Source organism: Callithrix jacchus, chromosome 4, assembly GCF_049354715.1.
Source record: "Callithrix jacchus isolate 240 chromosome 4, calJac240_pri, whole genome shotgun sequence".
Classification (NCBI taxonomy): Eukaryota; Metazoa; Chordata; class Mammalia; order Primates; family Cebidae; genus Callithrix; species Callithrix jacchus.
Window position 1 is genome coordinate 4,066,185 of NC_133505.1, and position 19,358 is coordinate 4,085,542.

Consider the following 19,358-nt stretch of genomic DNA (forward strand, 5'->3'; position numbering starts at 1 on the left):
AGGCTACTTCACCTTCTGCTTGGCACTTCTCCTTGCTGCCACCATGTGAACCAGGGCATGTTTGCTTCCCATTCTGCCAGGATTGTAAGTTCCTGAGGCCTCCCCAGCCATCCTGAACTGTGAGTCAATTAAATCTCTTTCCTTTATAAGTTACCAAATCTCAGGTATGTCTTTGTTGGCAGCATGAGAATAGACTTACACAGGTCCCGTGCTTAACTCTCAAAGTTTATATTCCTTTCCTCCTACACTTGAACTCATACTAAACTATGTTTAACTTCCCCCTAAAAATGAAATTTGTGTGTCTCACTTTACTCACATGACTGTGAATTAACTTCAACTCCTAAAAGGACTTCGATTCTCTCTCCCTGTCTTTCCTTAACTTTCACAAGGATGACTATTACATATTCTTTAAAGCCTATTTATGATTTTCATTGTCTATAAAGCTTTCCCCAGCCTGAAGCCTGTGTTAGATTTTCTTACTATGAGGTCCATGAAACTTTCCATGGAACGTTCCAGGCTGTATTGCAGTGTTTCCATATAAAAATTCCTTCCTGGCCAGGCGCACTGGCTCAAGCCTGTAATCCCAGCACTTTGGGAGGCCGAGGCGGGTGGGTCACGAGGTCAAGAGATTGGGACCATCCTGGTCACCATGATGAAACCTCCTCTCTACTAAAAATACAAAAAATAAGCTGGGCATGGTGGCGCGTGCCTGTAATCCCAGCTACTCAGGAGGCTGAGGCAGGAGAATTGCCTGAACCCAGGAGGCGGAGATTGCGGTGAGCCGAGATCACGCCATTGCACTCCAGCCTGGGTAACAAGAGCGAAACTCTGTCTCAAAAAAAAAAAAAAAAATTCCTTCCTGGCATTTCTTGGGCAATTTATAATTTTCCAAATCCTGACAAAAATCAGTCAAGAAAGTAGGAAAATGACTGAAGTGTAATTAAAATTCTGCATAGGCAGAATGATGCTCCCTCCAAAACAGTCATATTTTAATCCTTGGAACCTGTGAATATATTACTTTGCATGGCAAAAATGACTTTGCAGATGTGATTAGAGATGTGAGATAGAAAGAGTATCCTGGGTTATCCAGGTGAGTCTAATTTAGTCACATGAATCCTTAAAAGTAAACAACCTTTCTCTGCTGTTTCAGAGAGCAATGGAATGACAGAGGATTAGAGAGAAGTGGCATGAGAAGGAACTGATCTTTAATTGGCTGTTTTGAAGACGAAAGAGGGTCATAAGCCAAGGAATGTAGGGATCCCAGAAGCTGGAAAGACTAAGGAAACAGATTCTCCAAAAGGGAAACATGCTACCGACATAACGAAACCAGGTGAAACTTCTGACCACAGAACTTTGAGATAATACATTTATTAATATATTGTTCAATACACTAAGTTGTGGTAATTTGTCACAGCAACGACAAAAAAACGAATTCACTTTCCTCTTAGGGAAGATGTCCCCGACCTTCAAGGCGCAGACTAGTACTGAAGTGCGGCCCGTCATAGCAGGTGGTGAGTGGCAGGCAACAGAGCATTACCACCTGCGCTCCACCTCCTGTCAGATCAGATTCTCATAGGAACTCGAACCCTATTATGAACCGGACATGCGAGGGATCTAGGTTGTGGGCTCCTTATGAGAATCTAATGCTTGACGATCTGAGGTGGAACAGTTTCATCCCAAAACCACCTTGCCCCACCAGTCTGTGGAAAAATTGTCTTCCATGAAACCGGTCCCTGGTCTCAGGAAGGTTGGCGACTGCTGTCTTAGGGTATAGAGTCCTGTCTGTCTTGTGAACTGCTGCTTCTCTCTTCCAAAGCAATTTGGGGGCATGATTTCCCACACATACAAAATCCCTTGGTCAGAGTCTGCTGCTCACCAAATGAATAAATTTAAACCGCCCAAACTGTGTTCCAGAATGTTCACCTAGGTTTTTGGCTCGCTTGATGTTAAGGTACTATATATGGTTGCCCTCCCAAAACAAGAGCCACCCATGTCTTACAAAACAATTCCATTGAACCAGAAGTTATTTCTTAACTATGTTTTGTCTACTTTTTGTTTTTATTTTCTACTTTTTTCTTTCACTTGCAGAAGTTTCTCCCATTTGTTTTGAGAGCTTCTGTTATCTTACACATGTCAACAAACAGTTGTTGATTGATAAGCTGACAATATGCTTTCTGTTGATTGTTCTTCAGCTGCAGCAGAGGAGGGACTATAAGGGGCTACACAAGGTTTTACTTGCTTATTTGAGCTGATGATGAATTTTTTAAAAACTACCTTCTCTAAATCAAAACCTGAGTCTACATGACTCGCTGGGCCGGATTTACAGAAAACGTCGTATTTAGGATACAGAGCTGAGGAGTATAAAAGCGACAGCACAATGAGGCTTACAGATTTAACCCACTCAGGTCCTATCACTACTACTGGGTAGTCTCAGATTCAGTCTATTCAGGGAATATGCTTTAGGGTCACCTAAACTTCCTAATGGTTTACCTTCCTCAGCTATGTCAGTCCCCTTGAGGCTAGTCCTCCAAGTCTATCTGGTTGAGGATGAATTGAATGAAAGGAATCCTGGGAAATAGAAAAAGACAAACCTGAAAGTAAATGAAAAAGATAAAATCAAGAGACAGAGACAAAGACAAAACAAAGGACTCAGAAAGAAGTCTCCGTGTTTTCGCACTTATATGGCATCTAAGGGCTCAGAAAAGTTTGGATCCGAAAAGAGGCAGAGCGCATGATTCCCCTTAGAGCAGCACTTCCAAACCTTTTTGGCACCAGGCACCAGTTTTGTGGAAGACGAATTTTCCACAGACGGTGGAGGGGATGGTTTGGGGATGATTCAAGCACATTACATTTATTGTGCATTTTATTTCTATTATTATTACATTGTAATATATAATTACATTATTATAGAACTCACCATAATGTAGAATCAGTGGGATTCTGAGGTTGTCTTCGGGCAACTAGACTAGACTCACTGGGCGGGATTTACATGAAATGTCTCATTAACTAGGATACAGAGTCTATGAGTATAAGAGGCACAGCACAGTGAGGCTTACAGATGTCACTCAAATACTCAGCTGGGGTGATGGGAGACAGTGACAGGTCGTCAGACATTAGATTCTCATGAGGAGGAGCACGCAGTCTGGATGTCTTGCATGAGCAGTTCACGATATGGTTCGCGCTCCTATGAGAATCTCATGCTGCTGCTAATCTGACAGGAGGTGGACCTCAGGCGGTAATGCGTGTGACGGGGAGCAGCTGTAAATGCAGACGGACGCTTCACTCATTCGCCCGTCATTCACCTCCTACTGTATAGCCCAGTTCTGAACAAGCAATGAAACGGAACGTGACCTTGGGGTTAGGGACCCCTGCTTTAGTGAGTTTTTTTTTTTCTTTCATTGAGACAGGGTCTTGCTCGGTCACCCAGGCTGATGTGTAGTAATACAATCTCAGCTCACTGCAGCCTTAACTTCCCAGAGGACGCCAACGATCCTCCCACAACCTCCTGAGTTGCTGGGAGCAACACAAGTGCGCACCACCACGTCTGACTAATTTTTGTATTTTTGTTCGAGATAGCGTTTCACCATGCAGCCTAGGCTAATCTTGAGTCGGTCTCAAACTCCTGAGCTCAAGCAATCCATTGCCTTGGCCTCCCAAAGTGCTGGGATTACAGGTGTGAGCCACTATGCCAGGCCTAGAACATTTTTTTTTAAACACTGTCCCTACTAAAAATACAAAATTAGCTGGGCTTGTAGAACTAACATTTTAATGAATACCTATTACATGCCTAGTCACTGTGATGGTCCCTTTGCATCAATTACTACATTTCATTCTTAGCTCAGGGAGGAAGGTATTGTCTTATGAACTTGTAACGGCTAAGATGGAAAGACAAAATAGAGCTTTGTAAAAAGATAAGCTAGAGAACTGAACAGAAAGCACAGAAAGGCAACCAGGCATTATTCGGGAGAAGGAAGAATGGTGAATAACCAGATAGATTCAATGTATGAGAGAAAAGGTAAATTAAGAAGAGATGGGCTCACATCTGTAATCCCGGCACTTTGGGAAGCCAAGGCAGATGGATCACTTGAGATCACGAGTTCAAGACCAGCCTGGCCAACATGGTGAAACCCTGTCTCTACTAAAACTACAAAAATTAGCCGGGCATGGTGGTGCACAGCTATGGTCCCAGCTACTTGGGAGGCTGAGACAGGAGAATTGCTCAGACTCAGGAGGCGGAGGTTTCAGTGAGCTGAGATCGTGCCACTGCACTCCAGCCCAACACTCAGTGATTTACTCTTAGCTGATTCCAAATCAGAAACTGATGCAAGAACTGGGGAACCTCCCACAGTACTTTCTCTCGGGGCTGTTTTCTCCAATCACCCATGGCCACCACTTTCAAAAGCATTTCTTCCATCTCGCTGGCCACATCTTCGTGGGTGACAGCGCTGCCACTGTGCTTCAGAATCCTCTCTCTTCCAGATCTTTCCAGGTGCTTCTTTCAGGGTAGGCGGCATCCACTCTTTGTGACTCTACTCCTGGTTTGAGTCCTCGGGGAAAGCCTTGGGGAAACTGTCACATAAACTGCAGTGCTGTTGGTGCCGTTTATTCCTAGACAAGCGGGTAGCGACCGCTTCCCCCAACACCCGGCCTTCCACTGCGCCAGCAAGGCCCCCCTCCCACCCACGCGCGGAGGGCTTCCACAGCGCAGGCGCCCTGGGCCCCGCCCCTTTCCGAAGACTCGGCTCCTATTGGCCCAGGGGCCGGGGCTGGAACGCCCTAGTGGCCGGAGAGGGGTGATCACGTGACCTGCGGGGGGTGGGGCTGCGCCGGCCTCTTCCCAGCCAGCTTGAAAGGGTTTGCGTAGGCGCCTTGTCTGCCCTTAAAGCGCTCAGTGGGCGGCCTGGCCCAACTCCTCGTGTCCAGACGCACGAAGGGAGTTGCTCCTAGCTCTCGTGCGTCCCGGGTTCGCTTTTCTTTCCTTTCCGAAGCCTGGCCCTTAGATCCACCACCGCGGAGTCTGCGGCCGCCAGGAAGCCCAGATCCGAGTGTCCGGAGACTAACCGGAAGTGCTGTCCCCAGGCCCAGGGGCGGCGCCGGCGGCTGCCTGGGTAAGCGCGGCCTGCGGGGCCCAGGGGTGGGATGGGGGCGCGGCGGGACCCAAGAGCCTGGGCCACAGTCGAGTGGGAGCAGCCCCTGTTCCTGGACACGAAGCATGGTCTGGCTCCCCCCTGACGGCGGCGGAGGACTGAATGGTGGTCAATGAAAAGTTAAAAGAAGAGAACCTTAGTACGGTAGTTCCTGGAAATAATAACACACTGCAAGGCACTTTTCAAAGCAATAGATATCTTTCTTATGTATCGAGAGAAAAAAGGACGTTGAATGCATTTTTCTCTTCATCTTCAGTGCAGAAATTAGTTACGTTGCAGTTGAGTCTATTTGCAGAAGTATCTGGTTTGTTTATTCTATAGGCATTTCTTTTTGGAAAACGGAATTACATATAATTTTGTATTACATACGTTTATCACATTCACTTTGGGGTTTGACGGGCACCAGTTTTCTATTACTGTGTCTGTAACTGCAATGTGTCTTTGACCTTAGAAGATGAGCTAATACCAATAAAAACAATTCGCAGAAGGAGAAAAAACATGTAAGAAAAACGAGGCTTAGGGCTTTGTTATGAAGTTACAGTTAGTAATTATTCAGAAAGGTTCTTGACTTTGTGTCTAGAGCTGGTCGGAACTGATGGCTACCAGCGGCAGGTACTTCCTGCAGGAGAAACAACGTAAGCAAAGATGGGAAGAAGGAAGCTGTGGTTGGTTGAAGGATGCTCACTAGAATGGACAGGAAATGGGATCAGTTTTCTAGGCCAGCTCTAGAAAAATTATGAATTATAAATTTCACAAGGTCATCGTCTATATTTCTGATTTTTCCTCTAGGAGAGGGAAGAACTGACTGTTGTGAATAGTTCTGGACTAGGGACCTTTTGAAACCAAAAGGAAGATGGTCTTGAGTCTTTCCTGTTATGGTAAGTGGCGTACAGGCTCTGTTTCTGGATAAACGTGGACGGGGCTTGGGGTGGGGCAGGCCGAAAGACAGGAAAGTATGGGAGAAGATACATGGAAAAAAAAGAGAATGGCCCTTTCTTAGCTTCTAAGATAGCGGAGTGATAAAACTGTACCCTATCCTACCAATTTGAGGTTATTTTCTATTCCTTTTCAACATGCATGCATATTCATGTTAGGCTTGCAGTATTTGCTTCTTGATTGATTTGTAGCACAAAGAGGGTGGTATGTCTAATGCTTAGGCAGGCTCTGGAGTCAGAAGATAGATATTTAAATACTGCCTCTGCTACTATTTGTAAGTTGTTGGGTGATTATCTAACTGCCTTAAGTGTCAGGTTTTCCACCTGTAAGATCCAAACATATGTATTAATACAGCTATTTTATACGGTCCTTGGGAGGACTAAATGAGATAATCCATGCAATCGATGAAAATAAATGAGGAATTTCCAAGCCTAAGACCTACAGACACTATCTGATTTTTAAATAATGCTTTCCTAACTGTCTCTCGATCCCATACACCCTTTAACTGTAAGGATAACCATGAACTCTCAAGTTGTATGGATTCGCCTGTTTGCTTGGACTTTTGTTGTGTTCCAGCTTATTCCTTTCATTTCCACCCTAGCAGCAAAGTGTACTAATCTCTTCCTAGGATGGGTTAGCATTCTAGAGGAGGGTACCTTGGAGCTAAGACTTGAAAAATGTATTTGGGTTTGCCAGAGGGACCACCCAGGGCTACTGGTCTAGTCTGTTGTATCGCTACTGGGGGGTCCAAGGATGATGGTCAGGCCTGTCTGTTCTGGTATTTGTTCATGTTTTTCATTTATTCCACAAATGTACTGTAGGTACTAGGGATGTTATAGTAAACAAAAGACTAAGTCCTAACCCTCATAGAAGTTATATTTCAGTAAAAAGACAAACAAATGAACAAATATGAAATGTATATAAATGTGTAGCACAAAGCTGAATGGTGATAGGAACTATGGAGAGAAATAAAATGGGATAAAGCAGCACAGGCTATTTTAGGTAAGGTAGTAAGGTAGTCAGGGTGTGCTTCTTTTTGAGAAAGTAATCTTCAGGCAGAGACTTGAATCAAATATACATATACAGTTGAATATACATAGTCCCAATATTATGTTAAAGAGGTGTTTTTTTCCTTTTCTGGGTAGTTGTTGTTTATTTGAAACATAGATTCATTCGTTTTTATGCTTTTCTCCTCCATCTTGTCTATTTAGTTCATTAGTTCATTCTTTTATTGAATATGTAAATGTAACATAATTCTAAACGTACAAATTTGTGTGTCTGTGTATTTAAAAACATATTCTTGGAGAAATGTGACTCTTTCTCCTCCGCCCAATTCTGTTTTTCTGTGCCGTCAATTTTTATCTGCCTTGTAATGATAACCAGTCTCATTGGTTTCTTGTTTGTTTGGACAAGTGGAGAAATACATATATAATTTTTTATTTTGACTTTCTTACACAAAATACAACAAAGTTTAAAAAACACTTTGCTTTTTAAAATTTATGATTTATCCTGGAAATCATTCCACATCAGTTGATAAAGATTTTCGTCTTTCTGTTTTACAGTTGGATAGTGCTCAATTATATGTGGATGGACCATAGTTTATTCACCACTTTCTTACATACAGATATTTACGTTACTTTAAATATTTTCCCATTACAAACATTACTACAATGACTAATTTTATGCTTGTATATTTTCATGTTATTAGAGGTGAATCTTCAGAGTCCATTTGTAGAAATGGGATTGCTGAATCAAAAGTAAATGTATGTTAGTTTTGTTACATATTGTCCCATTCCCCTCCAGAGGAGACCATATCAATTTGCATTCCCTCCAGCAACGTGTGAATGTGTTTGTTTCCTTACAGTGTTGACAGCAAAATGCATTGTCATACCTTTTCATGTATGGCGATTTAATTGGCGAGAACTATTATTTCATGTACATTTAAAAAATTATTTCATTTTTTAGTAGACTTTATTTTTTAGAGAACTTTTAGGTTCATAACAAAATTGAGCAAAAAAAACAGAGAGTACCCATATGTCTCCTACCACTCCCTTTACCCTAGCACATGCACATAGCACACACCACAGCACACACAGCTTCATCCACTGTTAATATCCTCAACAGAGCAATACATTTCTTACAGTTGATGAACATAAGTTGACACATTATCACCAAACTCCATAGGCTACATTAGGGTTCACTCTTTACGTTGTACATTCTATGGAGTATCTGCCATAATAGTGTCATACAGACAATTTGTATGATACTTTCATGGTAGTGTTGCCTTAAAAATCCTCTGTGCTTTGTCTGCTCATTCCTCCCTCCTCAATAATTCATGACAACCATTTATCTTTTTTACTGATTTCATAGTTTTGCCTTTTCAGAATGTCACATAGCTGGAATCATAGAGTATGCACCTTTTTTAGGTTGGCCTCTTTCACTTTGTAATACATAAATTTAAAGTTCCTTCATTTCTTTTCATGCAATAGTAGCTCATTTCTTTCTCGTGCTGAATAACACTCTACCTGGATGTACCACAGTTTATTATCCGTTCACCAATTGAAAGACTTCTCTGTTGCTTCCAAGTTTGGGCAGTTACGGATAAAGCTGCTGTACACATTTCGGTTTAGGTTTTTGTGTGGACATGAGTTTTCAGTTCATTTGGGTAAATACCAGCAAGTGTGATTGCTGGATCGCATTGTAAGACTATGTTTAATTTTACAAGAAACTACCAGACTCTTCGAAAGTGGCTGCACCATTTTGCATTCCCACCAGCAGTGAATGAGAGTTGCTGTTGCTCCACATCCCTGCCAGTGTTTGATGTTGTCGTGTTTGGATTTTGTGTAATCTAATGAATATGTAGTCATATCTCATTGTTTTAATTTGCATTTTCCTAGTGACATGTCGTTGGACATCTTTTCATATGTTTATTTGCCATTTGTATATCTTGGTGATCATGTCTTTCATGACTTGCCAATTTTTAAACTGGTTTGTTTTCTTGTTGAGTTTTAAGGGTATATGTGTATTTTTATATATTTGGGAGATTTTTAAATGTTTGGAATAACAGATGTTATTTATCACGTGTCTTCTGCAAATATTTTCACCCAGTCTGTGGCTTGCCTTCTCATTCTTTAGGCAGTTTCTTTCATAGAGCAGACATTTTTTATTTTAATGAAGTCCAACTTACCAATTCTCCTCCATAGATCATGCCTTTAACGTTATATCTAAAACGTCATTGTCAGGCCAGACATGGTGGCTAACGCCTGTAATCCCAGCACTTTGGGAGGCCAAGGTAGGCAGATCAGAAGTTCAATACTAGCCTGAGCATCATGGTAAAACCCTCATCTCTACCAAAAATACAAAAAAATTAGCCTGGAGTAGTGACACGTGCCTGTGATCCCAGCTACTCAGGAGGCTGAGGTGGGAGGGTCACTTGATCCTGGGAGGCAGAGGTTGCAGTGAGTTGGGAATCACACCAATGCACTCCAGCCTGGGTAACAGAGCAAGACCCCATCCCAAAAAAATAAATAAAAAATAAAAAGCCATGGCTATACCCAAGGTCGTCTAGATTTCCTGCTATGTTATCTTCTAGGAGTTTTATAGTTTTGTGTTTTATACTTAGTATCTGATCGATTTGGGGTATGTAAAAAATTTTTTTAATTGAGAAGTAAAATATGTTTGTATTTATGGTGTAGATACATGGTCTTGATATATGTATACATTGTAGAATGGCTAAATCAGCTATTTAACATGTATTACCTCATGTACCATTTTTTTTTTGTGGTGAGAACGTACTTAAATTCTATTCTCAGTGATTTTCAAATATGCAATGTATTTTTATTAGCTATAGTCTCCATAATGTAGAACTCTAGAACTTGCCTGTTAGAGTAGAACCCTAGGACTTATTCCTCCTGTTTAACTGAAATTTTGTATGCTTGGACCAGTATTTTCCCAACCCCACTACCCCTCAGCCTCTGGTAACCACCATTTTACCATCTGTTTGTATGAGTTAGACTGTTTTATACCCCTATGTAAGTGAGGTTATGTGGTATTCATCTTTCTGGGTCTGTCTTATTTCACTTAACATAATGTCCTCCAAGTTCATTTATGTTGATGCGAATGACAGGACTTTCTTTTTCTTTTTGCATGTGAATGTGTAGTTACTTCACCATTTGTTGAAAAGACTGTCTTTTCTGCATTGTATCTATTGCCTTTGGTCCTTTATCAAAGATCAGCTGACTGTATTTATGTGGGTATATTTTTGGACTCTCTTCTGTTCGATTTACCTATTTGTCTGTTCTTTCACCACACTTTTGTGATTACTACAGCTTTAGTCTCGGAGCTTCAAGTCGTATAGTAATGTTGAGGTTAGGTAATGTCAGTCCTCCAGCTTTGTTCTTCGCTTCAGCGTTATGATAGCTAATCTAGGTCTTTCCCCTCTTCCTGTAAACTTTGTATCAGTATGTCAGTATTCACAAGATTAGTTACTGGGATTCTGTTGAATCTGTAGTACAAGTTGGGAAGAATTGACTATTTGACAATATTGAATCTTCTCATCCATGGATGTATACTATCCCTCTATTTAGTTCCCTTTTTTATTTTATTAGAGGTTTTTCGTTTTCCTTATATAAATTATGAACATATTTGGTTAGATTTATACTCGAGGTGTTTCATTCATTTTCGAGGCTAATGTAAATGGTATTATGTTTTTAATTTCAAATTTCACTTGTTCTTTGCTGATGCCAAGGAAAATAATTGATTTGTATATTAACCCTGTGTTGTGCCACCTTAACTGTAATCAGTCTTAGTTCCAGGAGTGTTTTGTTGATTTTCAGATTTTTACATACATGGACATGTCACTTAGAAAGACAGTTGTATTTCTTCCTTCCTAATCTGTATGCCTTTTCTTTTTCTTGTCTTACAGCATTATCTATTCCAGTATGATATTGAGAGGCAGTGTTGACAGAGACCATCTTTACCTTGTCTCTGATCTTAGCTGAAAGCTTCTAAGTTTTCACAATTAAGTATGATGTTAGCAGTGGTTTTCTTGTAGTATCAACTTGACAAAGTTACTCTCTATTCCTAATAATATCATGTATTTTAATTTGCATTTCTCTAATTATGAGATTGAACAGCTTTTCATATGTTTAAGGGACATTTTTATATCTTTTTTGTGTGTGAGAATTGTCTTTTGCTTATTTTTCTATCAGATTTTTGTTGTTTTCCCTCCATTTTTAAGAGATCTTTATATGTTAGGTATATTGGCCCCGTATCTCAATATTGTACAGATAGTTTCTCTGTTTGCCCATTGACTGTTGACTTTGTTCATTTCATATATACACACACACACACACACACACACACATATATATATATATATATACGGTTTTTATTTTTAGTCAAATGATCAATCTTACAGATAGAAAATCTTTGGTACGCTAAGATTAAAGTAGAATTCACTTTCGTTTTCTTGTAGTATCTTACAGTTTCCGAGTATACAGTTAGATCCCTAATCAATTGGGAGTTTATATTGGTGTGTGGTATGAGGTATAGATCAAATTGTACCTATTTTCATGTGGCTACCTTGATTATTACCATTATTTATTAAAAAGTCCATTTTTGAGGCCGGGCGCGGTGGCTCATGCCTGTAATCCCAGCACTTTGGGAGGCCAAGGTGGCTGGATCATGAGGTCAAGAGATCGAGACCATCCTGGTCAACATGGTGAAACCCTGTCTCTACTAAAAATACAAAAAATTAGCTGGGCATGGTGGAGTGTGCCTGTAATCCCAGCTACTCAGGAGGCTGAGGCAGGAGAATTGCCTGAACTCAGGAGGCGGAGGTTGCGGTGAGCCGAGATCGCGCCATTGCACTCCAGCCTGGGTAACAAGAGCGAAACTCCATCTCAAAAAAAAAAAAAAAAAGTCCATTTTTGTCCTGGTGAGTTGGGATGTCATTTTTACTGTATACTAACTGTCTATGTGTGCTTGTGTCTGTTTCTGGATTTTCTATTCTATTTGTCCCTTTATCTAATTGTGTTCTAGAACTCTGTTGTTTTCATTTTAGAATTATTAGAGTTTATTTTAATGTCATGGGTTTAGTTACCTTTCTGTCTTTTCATTGCTTCCTGGCTGTCCTTGCTTGTTGGTTTTTTCAAAGTGAACTTAAGTGGCAACTGTATAGCTCAGGCATCTGAGATTTTTCGGTAAAGGGCCAAAAAGTATCTGTTTTATTTATACTTCGGAGGCCATCTGGTCTCTGCTTAATCTACTCAATTCTGCCTTTCAATATGTTAATGAATAAGTATAAACCTACTTCAGTAAAATTTTATTTAAAAAACAAAAAACAGGTAGCAGCCCAGAATTGGCCTGTGGGCCATAGTTTGCTACCCCTCAGTGTAGTTTAATAAAGAAGCTTGTTACTTTTATTGAGATTGCAGTAAGTTTATAAATCCTAGGAGGGAACATCTTCATGATGTTGAATTGTTCTATCCAAGAATAAAGGATGTCCTTCCAGTGATTCAAGTCTATTTTGGGGTCTCTCAGGAAGGAGAAGGTTTTCCTGTGCTTTATTTGGCCTGGCTATTTTTTACTTATTTCTAAATAGTTTTATATTGCCACTATTATACAGAGGTTGTTCTCGGTCATTGTGTGTTCAGTTATTATTTATGTGAGTTAAAAAACTGATGGTGTTTCATAGGTGGGTGTTGAACAATGAGAACGCATGGACTCAGGGAGAGGAACATCACACACCGGGGCCAGTTGTAGGGGTGTAGGGGAGAGACAGTGGGTGGTGGGGAGGGGTAACATGGGGAGAAATGCCAGATATAGTATGCACCTAAAGTAAAATAAATAAATGTTTAAAAAATCGGGGAAAAAAAAACTGATGGTGTCTGTGTGTGAATTTTACATCCTGTTACTATACTGAATTCCTTAATCATTTGAGTTCGTTTTAGCATTGTTTCTTTCTAAAATCACCTCCACATAGAGATAGTTTTACTTTTTTCACACCTCAAATTGATTTTTCTAATTACATAGATTAATACTTCCAGGTCAGTGATTGAAAAGAGAAGAAGTATTGGCCATCCTGCCTTGTTCCTGATCTTAGTAAAAATTATTGTAGTTTTTCTAACTTAAGATACTGGATGAAGGAATGTATGTCTATAAATTCCTACTTTCTTGAGTGTTTTTATCCAGAATAGATGTTGATTTGTGTTGCAACTTCTTTCGCCATCTATGGAGATAATTATATTATTTTTCTACATAGATCTGTTCATACGGGGTACTATATTTATATGGATTTCCTCATATTGAAAGATAGTCTAATTTTGAACTAGTTTTGCATTCTTTAGATAAATTCCACCTGGTCACGGTATATTATTTTCTTAATGTGGTACTGATTTTTGTTAGTATTTCTCACATTAATAAAAAATATTAGCCAGGCATAGTGGTGTGCACCTATAGTTCCAGCTATTCAGAAAGCTGGGCCAGGAGAACTGCTTGAGCCTAGGAGCTTGAGGCTACAGTGGGCTGTGATTGTGCCAACCCGGGCATCAGAGCAAGACCCTGACTCTTAAAAAAAAAAAACACTGATAGTGGACCTCACAATTTTTTCAGACTCTCCTCATCAGTTTTAGTTATCAGTGCTATTCTTGTTTCACAAAAAGTATCATGAAGCTGTTCCTTGTTTTCAGTGCTCGGAAACATTTATGAAGCAGTGTATTTATTTGGTCTGTGTAAGTTTGTAGAATTCTTTTGTGAAACAATCTGGGCCTAGTGCTTTTTATGGAATGATTCCTTTGTAACTTCTGCTTTTTCTCTGCAAATTGGTGTTTTAACTTTGTATTTTTAATGGAGTCAACTATAATAAATTGTGTTTCATAACAAAATACTTATTTCTGAGGTCGGGAGCAGTGGCTCACGCCTGTAATCCCAGCACTTTGAGAGGCTGAGGCAGGTGGATCACCTCAGGTCAGGAGTTCAAGACCAGCCTGGCCAACATGGTGAAACCCTGTCTCTATTTTTTTATAAAAGAAACACTTATTTTGTAGTTAATCATATTTATTTATATAGAGATTTGCAAGGTGGTTCTCATGTATGCGTGTGTTTTCTGTTTGGTGGTTATTTTTTCTTGTCATGTCTTATTTTGTAAATGTGTGCTTTCTCCCTTCTTTTCTTCATTACCTAGTGGTTTATCTGTTTCTTTAAGTTTTACAAAATAAGTATGATTTTGGTTTATCATTATATTTACTATTTTTGTGTGCTCTAGTTCATTGATTTCTGCTTTTATCTATTTTTGTTATTCGTTATTTTGATCTTTTTCCCGTTAAAAAGAAAATAGAGACAGTATCTTGCTATGTTGCCCAGGCTGGTCTTGAACTCCTGGGCTCAAGCGATCCTGCTGCCTTGGCCTCCCAAAGCGCTGGGATTATAGGCATGAGCTAACATACCTATTTATGTATGTGTGTATGTATGTATGTATTAAAATAGAATCGGGGTCTCATTGTGTTGCCCAGGCTGGTCTTGAACTCTTGGGCTCAAGCGGTCCTGCTGCCTTGGCCTCCCAAAGCGCTGGGATTATAGGCATGAGCTAACATACCTATTTATGTATGTGTGTATGTATGTATGTATTAAAATAGAAACGGGGTCTCATTGTGTCGCCCAGGCTGGTCTTGAACTCCTGGGCTCAAGCAGTCCTGCTGCCTTGGCCTCCCAAAGCGCTGGGATTATAGGCATGAGCTAACATACCTATTTATGTATGTGTGTATGTATATATGTATTAAAATAGAAACGGGGTCTCATTGTGTCGCCCAGGCTGTTCTTGAACTTCTGGGCTCAGTTGAAATTTATTTTTTTCTTAGCCTTTGATCTACGAATTTAATTTGTTCATTTTAATTCTTCTGTTTTTATGCATTAAAGAAGTAAAGGCATAAACACTTTTTAAATCACTCCTTTAAATGTATCTCATAGCTTGTAATATGTAGTATTTTCAATTATTAATACTTAGAAATGTTAAATTTTTTATTGCCCCTTTTACTGAAGCGTTGTTTAATACTTTATTTTCCCCCTTTTGAAAGCACATTTTGTTATTTGATATTTTAATAAATTTCTAGTTTTGCTGCAGATTGTTTCTTGGAAAGTTTCTTCATGAGAATTAATGATGCTTTCTTTATGATGTAATATATCACATATTTTTGAGAATGATGCTTGTGTGCTTGAAAAGAATGTGTACATCTTATCAGGGCTAAGGTTTAATATATATTAATAAGGTTTACTTATTAATTAGATTATTTAGGCCTTTTGCATCATTACTTATTCTTGGTCCAACGTTTGTATGTCTTTTATTGAGAGTGGTATGTTAAGCTTCCAATTATTATTTTTATCTCTGTTTCTTTGTATCTGTATCTCTGTTTTTGCTTTGTAAATGTGCCTGCTTTGTAGCGTGATGTATAGAAAACCATGACTTTAGTGTAGTATTGAAAGTGTTATTATGTTTAATGCTTTTGGCTTGGACTCTGCTTTGCCTGATATCAAGATCAAAAGCCCTACTTCTGTTGTTTCTGATTGCCTAGTATTTCTTTTCCCTCCTTATTTTTGGTCTATCTGAATCATTTTGCTTTAGGTATCTCCTGTATTAAGCATATAGTTAGGTCTTGCCTGTAAGCCAAAGTGAAAATCTCTTCAGTTTAATGGGTGTGTTAACCTCATTTATATTTATATACTACAATTTAAATTACGTAATAGATATATTAAATTACATATTTATATAAATGAGTTTAAAATCAATATATGTTTACATACATTGATATAGTTGATATTTGGTTTTAACAATGTTGTATTATCTGTTATAATTATATTTTCTTACATTTTTTTCTACATGATAGATTTTCACAGCTCTTTTCACAACTGTCTTTTTTCAATGTTTGATTTTTGTTTTATTAGCTACTTTTGTGCTTAGATTTATTTATTTTATTTTATTTTTTGAGATGGAGTTTTGCTCTTGTTGCCCAGGCTGGAGTGCAGTGGCGCCATCTTGGCTCACCAGAACCCCCACCTCCCAGGTTCAAGCGATTCTCCTGCGTCATCCTCCAAAGTAGCTGGGAGTACAGGCATGCACCACCACCCCTGGCTAATTTTGTATTTTTAGTAGAGATCGGGTATCTCCATGTTGGGCAGGCTGGTACTGAACTCTTGACCTCAGGTGAGCTGCCCTCCTCCACCTCCCAAAGTGCTGGGATTACAGGCATGAGGCACTGCGCCCAGCTGTACCTAGATCTTTTTTAATGCTTTTAGTCCAGCAAAAAATAAATTTCTATGTTTAACCTTTAGTTACCTGGTTTTTAAGCGTTTTAAATTGTTTTCTTCTCTAAAAGGCCAGTGTGGCTTCAGATCATTCCTTAGTGTAATGGTACCTTTAACTCTCACCGGCCATTAATACAATAGAGTGATCCCACCTTGTTCATGGGGCCACGTTCCAAGACTCCCAATGTATAGCTAAAGCTGCAGATAGTACTGAACCCTGGATGCTTTTTTTCTGTATGCATACATACCTGTGATAAAGGTTTTTGTACTTAGGGCGGGTTTTTCTTTCTGACAGTGAATTTTAGGTCAGTCTTGCCCACTGCCAGCTCTCTTCTCTTTACCCAACGTTCTCAGATTGTCCTTGTTCTCATTGACAGCTTATGGCTAGAATGTGAGAGATAGCTATAGGGGATTTGGTGGCAGTGTGGGCTTTGTATAGTACATCTGTTCTTCTTAATTTTTTTTTTAATGTACTCTAAGTTTTGGAGTACATGTGCCGGACATGCAGGTTTGTTACATGGGTATACGTGTGCCTTGGTGGTTTGCTGTATCCATCCCCCCATCATCTACATTAGGTATTTCTCCTAACGTTATTATCCCTTCCCAATCCCCCCACCCTCTGCTAGCCCTCCCCTAGCCCGCCCAACCCCCTGCAGGCCCCAGTGTGTGATGTTCCCCTCCCTGTGTCCATGTGTTGTCATTGTTCAACACCCACTTATGAGTGAGAACATGCAGTGTTTGGTTTTCTGTTCCTGCGTCACTCTGCTGAGAATGATGGTTTCCAGCTTCATTCATATCCCTGCAAAGGACATGAATTCATCCTTTTTATGGCTGTGTAGTATTCCATGGTGTATATGTGCCATATTTTCCTTATCCAGTCTATCGTCAATGGGCATTTGGGTTGGTTCCAAGACTTTGCTATTGTAAACAGTGCTGCAATAAACATACATGTGCATATGTCTTTATAATAGAATGTTTTATAATCCTTTGGGTATATACCCAATAATAGGATCACTGGGTCAAATTATATTTCTTATTTCTAGATCCTTGAGGAATCACCACACTGTCTTCCACAATGGTTGAACTAATTTACACTTCCACGTTTACACTCCCACAGTGTAAAAGTGTTCCTTTCTCTACAACTTCTCGAGCATCTGATGTCTCCTGATTTTTTAGTGATCACCATTCTTACTGGTGTGAGATGATACCTCAATGTGGTCTTGATTTGCTTTTCTCTAATGACCAGTGATGATGAAGTTTTTTTCATATGTTTGTTGGCTGCATAAATGTCTTCTTTTGAAAAGTGTCTGTTCATATCCTTTGCCCACTTTTTGATGAGGTGGTTTTTTTTCTTGCAAATTTGTTTAAGTTCTTTGTAGATTCTGGTTATTAGCCCTTTGTCAGATGGGTAGATTGCAAAATTTTTTCCCATTCTGTGTGGTTATTCTTACTGCTTTTAAAGCATGTGTTGAGAGATCTGGATTTCTGTAGCCACCATTATCTCCTCTGCCTTTGTTTTATTATCACGTTCTTTATATTTCCTCCAGAGATATTTTCTTTTCTTTCCTTTTTTTATATTTAAGTCAGTTTTCTGTCCATTGACTTCCATGGCCAGCCAATTTTAAATGATTGGTGTGCAAACACTGCATGTTCTCATTTATAAGAGGGAGCTGAACAATGTGAACACGTAGACACAGGAGGGGAACAACACAACATCCAGACTGTAGCAGGATGGAGGGGAGGGAGAACATCAGGAAAAACAGCCAGTGTTTGCTGGGTTTAATAACTAGGTGATGGGCTGATAGGTGCAGTACACATTTATCCAGGTGCACGTTTACGTAATGTAGCAGACCTGCACGTCCTGCACAGGTACCCAGGCGCACGTTTACGTAATGTAACAGACCTGCACGTCCTGCACAGGTACCCAGGCGCACGCTTACGTAATGTAACAGACCTGCACGTCCAGCACAGGTACCCAGGCGCACGCTTACGTAATGTACCAGACCTGCACGTCCTGCACAGGTACCCAGGCGCACGCTTACGTAATGTAAGAGACCTGCAGGTCCTGCACAGGTACCCAGGTGCACGCTTACGTAATGTAAGAGACCTGCAGGTCCTGCACAGGTACCCAAGCGCACGTTTACGTAATGTAAGAGACCTGCACGTCCTGCACAGGTACCCAGGCGCACGCTTACGTAATGTAAGAGACCTGCACGTCCTGCACAGGTACCCAGGCGCACGTTTACTTAGTGTAACAGACCTGCACGTCCTGCACAGGTACCCAGGCGCACGTTTACGTAATGTAAGAGACCTGCACGTCCTGCACAGGTACCCAGGCACACGCTTACGTAATGTAACAGACCTGCACGTCCTGCACAGGTACCCAAGCGCACGTTTACGTAATGTAAGAGACCTGCACGTCCTGCACAGGTACCCAGGCACACGCTTACGTAATGTAACAGACCTGCACGTCCTGCACAGGTACCCAGGCGCACGCTTACGTAATGTAAGAGACCTGCACGTCCTGCACAGGTACCCAGGCGCACGTTTACTTAGTGTAACAGACCTGCACGTCCTGCACAGGTACCCAAGCGCACGTTTACGTAATGTAAGAGACCTGCACGTCCTGCACAGGTACCCAGGCGCACGTTTACTTAGTGTAACAGACCTGCACGTCCTGCACAGGTACCCAGGTGCACGTTTACTTAATGTAGCAGACCTGCACGTCCTGCACAGGTACCCAGGCACATGTTTACGTAATGTAGCAGACCTGCACGTCCTGCACAGGTACCCAGGCGCACGTTTACTTAATGTAAGAGACCTGCACGTCCTGCACAGGTACCCAGGCGCACGTTTACGTAATGTAACAGACCTGCACGTCCTGCACAGGTACCCAGGCACACGCTTACGTAATGTAACAGACCTGCACGTCCTACACAGTTACCCAGGCACACGCTTACGTAATGTAACAGACCT

General features: G+C 40.5%; 2 protein-coding genes across 6 annotated transcripts in view; both read left to right on the forward strand.

Moving 5' to 3' along the window:
- The window catches only part of LOC144581996 (uncharacterized), a 39,896-nt gene extending 34,876 nt beyond the window's left edge, over window positions 1-5,020 (forward strand). For all 4 annotated transcript variants that reach the window (XM_078368128.1, XM_078368127.1, XM_078368126.1 and 1 more), the window contains exon 7: window positions 1-5,020. The gene's annotated coding sequence lies outside the window, so the exon portion shown is untranslated.
- Window positions 4,824-19,358, forward strand: part of ZNF322 (zinc finger protein 322) — a 26,055-nt gene continuing 11,520 nt past the window's right edge. For both annotated transcript variants that reach the window (XR_004742250.2, XM_035297291.2), the window contains exons 1-2: window positions 4,824-5,108; window positions 5,937-6,025. The gene's annotated coding sequence lies outside the window, so the exon portion shown is untranslated. The remainder of the gene's footprint in view (window positions 5,109-5,936; window positions 6,026-19,358) is intronic.